Here is an 8,583-nt window from a genome sequence, read left to right on the forward strand (position 1 = left end):
AGAGGGGACTGCCTTGAGTAGACTTTGGAATTCATCAGCACTTCACTTTCCTGAAAACACCTTTTTTACAAGATGCTTTTCTCTGTAGTTGTGCTGGAGTATTATGTCATGTTCCTTGACAACAGGGTACGTGTCTCTCATTAATCCCAGCTACCGTCATTCTTGCCTAGGGACTCTCAGAAGAGACAGAGGTGGGGGTTTGCCATCTGCAGTAGCACCTGGAGTTTTGGTGCAGAGTGACCTGGCTGAGCATTTGTTCAGAATAAGAACATAATGTAATGTTAACTGAGGATAGCAACTCATCAAAGCATAGACACTAGAGGTGAGGAGAAAACATTAAGTCATTCTCAGAGAGATTGCTTTTGAAGCCCACTGCTCTAGAAGTTTGTTCCATTTTCAGCTTTCCAGAAAAGGACCTGGCAGCTGTGGAGGATGAGTTGAACAAGAGTCAGCAGGGTGCTCTTGTGGCAGAGGTGTTCATCCACTTTCTGGGCTATATTAACAAAACTGTAGCCAGCAGGACCAGGGAGAAGATTAATTCTCTATCTCTGGCACTTGTGAGTTTGTGTCTGGAGTACTGTGTCCAGTTTGGCACAAGAAAGAGTCGTCCAGTTGGAACTCATCCAGCCAAGGGCCACCAAGCCTTTCTGGGAGCTGGAGAGCATGATATATGAGGACAGGCTGAGGGAGCTGGGTTTGTTCAGCCTAGACAATAAAAGGCTTGGTGGGGCACCAAATTGCTGTCTTCACCTGTCTTGTGGCACAAATTTAGGATGCCCAATATGCAGTTCTCTGGGTATCAGAGCTGTCTACATTTGCAGATCCTGCACGCCTGTGTTTAATCACACACAGAGGGCACTCGTAGGAACTGACACTCATGAAAGATACACTTCAGGTTTGAGGCAAAACCGTGGGGAAAAGAACAACTGTCAAATGATCACACACATTTTGTAGGATATTGCTGGACAGTCACTGGATAGCACCACTAGACAGGTCCTGGAAATTTGTCTTTACTTGCAGGGAAGATGAGTGCTTAATTTCAGTCCCACTATGTTAGAGGCAAGAAACTGACTTTTTTTTTCACTATTTTATCCAGCCATTTCAGGACAACTCATTTAATATTTATGTCCAGAGATTTTGTACCTCATTCATCATCTCCTATTTCTACTCTGAGGCTGAGCTGACCGACTTGAAACTGTGCTGCATGGAGGCACTTGGGACAAAGTGGTATGAGTTCCTTTTGTGCCGTTGTCCTTCCCTCACCCATTCTTGTGGAGGTTTTCCACTTGGAAGAGGCTGAAGAACCATGGCATAGCCAGGAGCAGAAACCCAGAGGAACCCAGGACAGATATCCTATCTGGTGAATCCCTGTGGCTCAGTGGAGAACCATGTAAATCTGCGGGCCTGCGCTGTGAAACTTCCCGACAGGTCTGTCCATCTGGGGCAGCGCACGTGCTGGTGTGGCATCTCTGCATGCCACTGCTGGGCTTTACTCACTGTGGTTGCCAGCTTGGATGAGTCTGTGTACATTGTGGCCACCAGTCAAACCACTGGTTCATAGGAGGATTGAATGAAACCTCTTGAAAAAAGTAACCAAATATTAAACAATAGTCATTGAGTAGTAGCAGATGTGACTAGACCAGTCGAGTGTTCTTGAGGCCTTGCCTTGGCAGGCAGCAGCTTTTGCATTAGAATATGGCTAAATACAGTCCTTCCTTTTCATTTTCTGTATCCTGGGAATGTGCTACACACTCTGAAGAGAACAGGATAAATGCCAATTACAAATTGTAACGTGATATAAGAAAATTGATCTTGGAAAAAAGCTACAATGCTTTTTGGCACATTTCAGCTTCATTTTGTTTACCATAATCATCAGTAACGTGTTGCTGTACTTACTAAGCTATATGCTTGAGGTTATAGTTGGTTACTTTCCTTCATCTGGGCACATTTTATGAAGTGAGAGGCCAACAGTATCATCTCAGGAGGTACCCTTAGGAACTCTGCTGAAATACACTGCATGCTGGGACAGTGTTTTTTTGGAAACAGGGATTTTAGAGACACAGCAAGAAGGTTTCCTCTCAGTCAAGCCCTTTGCGCAGCAGTAGGCTGCAAGACAATTCAGGGAATAACATCATTGTTGAAGACTAACATTAAGCTTGGCCCTGTGAGGGCAAGTGGTGCTCTGAAAGGATTCCTTAGGTTTGTGTACACGTGGAAAATAGGAGACAATGATTCAGTCACCTTTTCTCAAATGGTCAGTGTGAGGCACTTCAGATGGCTGTCAAATGCTCAGTGAAGATTACTGACTTTACAGGAGTAGTAAATTAAAAAATGTCACTGACAACCAGAATTGATTAGTCATTTCTAAACCGGTGTTTGTCTGACAAAAGAAAGTGCAAGGTGAGATTGGCAGCCTGCATACTCTTAATTTTGCTGTTAGTCCAGTGAGGCAAGTGGCAGAGCTGTATCCCTAAAGTAATAAAATGAGATTCGTATTTAGAGGGCTTCATTAATTGAAAAATACTTGGAAAGACAGTAAGTATTAAGTTATCTAGCTGACAATGTCTCAAATCCCTGTTAGGAAAAAGGGATTGGTAATATGGACCTTCTTTTACCCCACTTAGAAATCTGAGGCATAAAGGAGACTTAGAGGACACAGGGAAAGCAGCAAGAGACATTTTCTATATCAGAAGTAGCAGAAGACCACACACATGCTTGGGTCTCATGTAGACTTCAGCTGTTGAGGACTACAAAGGAATTGCTGGGAATGCAAGAGGGAATGGTCTGGCTGTTCTGAGCCACAGATCCTCTTCCTGGGAGCAATGAAGAGGTTACTGAAAATCAGAGTTGTTCTGATAGACTTATCTTCATTGATGACATGTCATCTGATGCAGTGCTTGAACACTTGGGATGCTCTGAAACCAGCTGAAAGTATAAAGCACCATATACCTAATTTATTTACTGACTGACAGGGCCCTGTTGCATTCACTGGGCATGGGTAGAAATTGAATCATTAAATACAGGTAGCACTTTTTTCATAGGAAATATGTAGAAGAAGGTAAGTACTTTAGTTCTCTGTTTAAAGTTTTAAACAAATAGAGTAATTAGTGTCTTAGTAGAACATCTCTCTGAAAACATTATTATAGAAACCTAGAGAAACCATCAATATTGTGTAACTTCTTATCTTGATAATGCCAGACCAGAAACCTTTTCATAATGCCTTTATGTAATGATTTCCTGGTTTATTGCATGTATTTTAGACAAATTTCTGTATTTAAAACATGCAATTCTCAGCTTCAAATTCCATTAAAAAAAAATCATAAGTAGGGCATATAAAGCCCCTTATATAAAGAACAGAGAAGAAGTCAGTTGTTCACTTTACTCCCAGGCATTTCATTCCTGGGCAGATTATTTTATGAGTTGACTGTAAGAAAATCATAACACTTTGGCAGGGTAGGTATGTCACTACTATTAATGCAGGTTTCTGGCAACAAGAACTGTACCACACCATTTCATGCTAAGCTATTTTTTCCTTCTGAAAATTTCCACCTTGAACCCCGTGGTGATACCTGTGTGTGTGATGATTATAAACGGAAGGCTCCAAACACCGAGCAGGTGTGGTAGGTTGGAGAAACCACTGCCATGCTTGGCAACCCTGCTTGTTCTTCACATTAAAATGGTGCACAGGCACATTTTCTTAGAGGGCCCTTTTCACACAGTGAAAACAGTCAGTGCTTGACATTATGATGTCATATATTAGAAAGCTGACATGAGTATTTTGCTTAGTACAAACACTGGTGATCTTCTGCAGATTTTGTGTTTAAAAAGTAATTCTTGTCTCCCTTTTTAGAGGCCATATGGCTGAGCATTTTTCAGTCACCCAACAATTGCTCAACTTTTGCTGTTTATCTAGTGGGCAAGATTGGGCTGTTATAGCTTGATGCTGTTGTATTCATTTTCTGAAAATTTGTTTATTGATGTAATTAAAAGACAGAAAGGCCTATATGGATATAGGTACTCTGACAAGATTTTAACAATGCAAGGGACAGTGAAATCCAAAAAGTAGTAGATATCAAGCTAGCAAGTTAGTTTTCAAGGAGCAAATCAGTTGTCTGGATACCCTGTCAAACCCTTTGAGAGCTGTGGGAAGCTTCTCTAAAGCTCTGTAGAACAGAGGCAGACCCCATCTGTCTTGTGGAGACCCTCGCTCAGTGCATCACCAAATCTGGGTGGTTTCAGTTTCAGAGAGCAACAAAAATGTGAGCCTCTGAGACCTCACAGTAAACAGTCTTGGATATTATAATGAGGGGAAGTACCAGAGGAGCTCCTTTGTGACCACAGCCATGGGAAGAGGTGATTCTGCATAAGGCTAGTCACTCTTTACAGTCTTGGAGGACTGAAATTCTTGCCAAAGCCCAGGCAGCAGCTGCAGCCTTGCAGATCCCACAGTGCTGTTGTCTGATGCTCCCAATAAGCTGCCCTAATCACTGATGTTATATAGTGTCAGTTCCTTAAGGATTTTAAAATATAGGACATCTATAGAATTATTTTTCTTCCCTTGTTTTGTATTTTGTTCTCTGACGTGAAAAAATACCAGTACACCAAATCACCACCACTTCTCTGTTTCATTGGACTCAGGTTAAGCTCATACTCTCTGTGTATTTTTACCTTGGGTATTTCTTTCACCTAGAGATTAATATCTTTTCTTCATTGCTAGGACTTTCCAGGCTGATCTACCTCTGGGAAACTTGAGTTGTTCTCAGTGAATGCCAGAAAATGTCCTTTAATTTCATGGGTCACTGACGCTAGTGTTCAGGCGTGACGTGATGGAACACCCATCATTTCAGAAACTGACCTTGCCCATCAGAAAACATACAAGTAAAAAATGTTTAATCCTTCTTGCAGCTGGAGACACAGAGACCTGAGGGCAAGGCTGGCTCAGGCAGGAGTGTGTTTGCTGCACAGGGTGCATCCTGTGCAGGGGCTGAGCTGACAGCTGAGCTCAGTCCCCTTGCCAACTGAGAAACTGCTCTCCTAGCACTTTGCTATAGATTTGGTTTATATAAAGTCAGTGCTTTCCAAAAATGAGTTCAACTTTAGACTGATTCAGCAAAGCCTGCCTAGAAAAAGCTGTTTAATTTCCCTGGGAAATATTTGGGGTTCTGGATACTTTACTTATTCAGATAATTTGGACAGACTGCACAGAGATGCTGTTAACTCCTATGCAAGCTCTGGCTGTGGTTGATGGAGGCAAGCAGGGACCTGTGGGGCCACAGAGATGGGCTCAGCCCTAGAGCAGTCCAACCCACAGTTGCAGCATCGTGCCTCAGCAAGCAGTTCCCCTGCTCAGCATTTTGTGGGCAGCTCACACAGAGCCAGCCTCAAGGCCTGCATTGTGACTGCCCGAATCCCTTACAGCATCTCTGGTCCTTGGACAGATCTGCTTTTCTCTGCTTGTTCCACCTCATCTGCTCCTGTCCCATGATGGGAATTCACTGCTGCCTTCAGTCCCTTAAGCATTCCTGTGGGACTTAAAAAGAGATGTGCTATTAGCCTTCAATCCTGAGTAATTTTCACCAGGTGTAATTACAGCCTGGCTTTCCTCCATTCCCCCTGAAATTTCACTTTGAAATTGTCTGTTGCTGCTTCCTATTAGAAAAGCCATTTCACTCAGGGTGATTGCACTTCAGGAGTGAGTAAAGTGATTTCTAAATGCAGCTTGAAAGTGCTTTCAGCTGAGGGTTACTTTGGTCTTTTGGTTTGGTTTTGGTTTTGTTTGTGGTTTTGTGGGTTTTGTTGGGGTTTTTTTCTGGTTTTTGTCTGTTTCCAGGCAGAATGCAGTAACATTGTTAGTCAACAGAAGAGATGGAAGTTGAAGCTTAAGTGTACACACTGGAGAAGAGTCTGGCTGATGAAGAGAAAGGTAAAATAATTCTTTCTTGTTTGAAACCTGACCTTTCCTCCGGCAAGGTAAATCCAATTACAGTGACTGCACTGATTTCATTGCAGTACCACTGGGAGCACTCTAAATCCATAAAATACATTAGCATAAACACAAATCACACATGATAGGTATATGGAAAACTGTTCCAAATTCTTTCTGTGCAATATTAATATGTCATACATCAAAGCTGTGAGTGCAGGCTCACCAGGGAGGGATGGATCTTTTTAGCTACATATGATTCGTGACAGTAAAAGAATAAACATTGGTGCTTACTGCAGAAGGCTTAGCAAAATAATTCCTGCTCCCTGTCCATCACAGAGATTAATGCAGATCCTATTACACAAGCTTTGTGGAAACATATTTTCTCTGTTTCTGTCATCTGCAATTATGATAGTTTTGGATCTGCAATTTAAAATTTTGATTTCTTGCTGAAACACTACTATAAACCTCTTGATAGACAAGATTGTACATGTGCAAAGATGTGTAAGTCCATTGGATGGCAACAAATGGGTAATAAAAAAATGCATATGTATATACATATTCAGAGAAATGACCGTGTCTGCAAGTTACTAGCAAGTCCAATGTTATGATTACCTCTAAATAAAAATTACATAAAAGGTGATTTTAGCTTTAAAAATGTTTGTTGATTCTTAAGCCTCCCTTCAGGCAAGGCTTGAATTTCAGTTGTTCTCACAAGGTGAATGTAAAATTAATGCAATATGCGATTAAGGTATCATCTGATTAATTGTTCTTATAGTTAATTTAGGAAGCTTGTTATTGATACTAGTTACTGGGATATTGGCTGAGATTTTTACAAATAGTTGTCACTAAATATTAAAATCACTCATAATTAAGGTGATTAAGTTAATGTTTTAATTCCTTCAATGCCATTAGTAATGGATTCTGTGGGAATATTAACCAATGAAACCGGTCATTTAGCAAGTCTGTTCAGGACTGGTCAAATCATATATGAAACGTCAGCCTTTGAATAGATTTATCTGAGGGAATAGAAAGTTTCTCCTTTCTGAGCCTTTCGTCCCATCCCAGCCCATGACAGTGACCAGCAGCAACTCTGGCGTTGACGGAGACGTTTCCATGCGTGTGCTGCAGGGAGCTGCTGTTGGCACCATTACAAGTCTCCTGGGGAGAGGGGAGCGGGAGGAGCTGGTGTCAGCTAATTAGTAATTAATTGCTGTGTACTGTGTAGAAATGCTGCGGTACCTGCACTCACCTGTGCCTGAGCAGACCTGCGGGCAGCAAATGAACATCGAGCCGCACCTCTGAGCTCAACACCCTTCGCACTGCAGGGCCTCGCCCTCTGCCTGAGCGAGGGACCGGACTTTCTGGCTAGAGAACCTTTCTCCTTGCAGGTTCCTTCAATAATCGGGTCGGTTTGACCGCAGAGCTGGTGCTGAGAGAAAGAACCTCACCCTACTTCAAAACACTGGTCTCAAAGAAACTGGAGGGGAAATTCCCTCTGCTTCAATGTTTTTATCCACTGATCCAAAATGGCAAAGTACATTTTATTTGTGTGTATTTTTCAAGGAAATGAGAGAGCTGAGCTGAAAGCCTCACTTGGTATCAGCTATGGAAAGGCAGCGGGATTGTTGCAGCCACAGAATAAATCAGTGAACTTGTCTGTAACGTGTGTGGGCCACCTGAAAAGTCTCGGGGTGGAGAATTGTCTGCGTTTGTTTAGTGCAGCCTCAGAGAGTAGCCAGAACGTTGCTGGAGGGGCTCCTGCAGGTGAGACAGGTACCTAATTCCCCTTGGAGAGCCCCGAAGCAGCCCGGCCGGACCCCGATGCCTGCAGGTGTGCACATGCCGTCGGCTGAACGAGGTGCCTGCAGGGTGGGGATGCAGGGCACGGGGATGCAGGGCACGGGGATGCAGGGCACGGGGATGCAGGGCACGGGGATGCAGGGCACGGGGACGGCTCAGCCTGCGCTGCTGAATTCCCCTTGGAGAGCCCCGAAGCAGCCCGGCCGGACCCCGATGCCTGCAGGTGTGCACATGCCGTCGGCTGAACGAGGTGCCTGCAGGGTGGGGATGCAGGGCACGGGGATGCAGGGCACGGGGATGCAGGGCACGGGGATGCCTCAGCCTGCGCTGCTGCCTCTGAAGACGAGGTGTTGAGCCCCTCAGAGGAGCAGTGGCCGTGCTGACCTAGAGGAACCTCTTTGTGTAGCTACCTCAGCTGGCAACAGACACGTGTGTAACAAAACCAGGTGACAATCCGAGTATCCCAACAAAAGCCATCGAGGCTTCCACCCGCAGGCTCCCTTCCCGAAAGCAGCATTTGGTACCGGCACTGTTCAGCGCGGTGTGGGAAGGGGGAAGACGAGAGGGGCGATGCAGGAAGGTCAATAAAACGTACTTCACAGGGGAGCGTTGCAGCCTCACGTCTGGATTTGACACGTTTCCGTCCCAACACCGTTTCGGGAGACAGAGAAGCAGCGCTACTTGAGACGGTATTTCCCAGCTGTGCTTTTATTGACGTTACTTATTTCTGATGACACGCGCTGGTGCCCCGGGGGCTCCCTCGGGCCGGGCCCCGACGGGCCCCGCCCCCTCGGGTGGGGTGTGATTGGCATCGGAACCGCCCAATAGCAAGTCCCGGGCTTGGCCCGGCAGCCCAT

The sequence above is a fragment of the Chaetura pelagica genome, unplaced genomic scaffold, assembly GCF_000747805.2.
Source record: "Chaetura pelagica isolate M959 unplaced genomic scaffold, ChaPel_1.0 scaffold57, whole genome shotgun sequence".
NCBI classification, from domain to species: Eukaryota; Metazoa; Chordata; class Aves; order Apodiformes; family Apodidae; genus Chaetura; species Chaetura pelagica.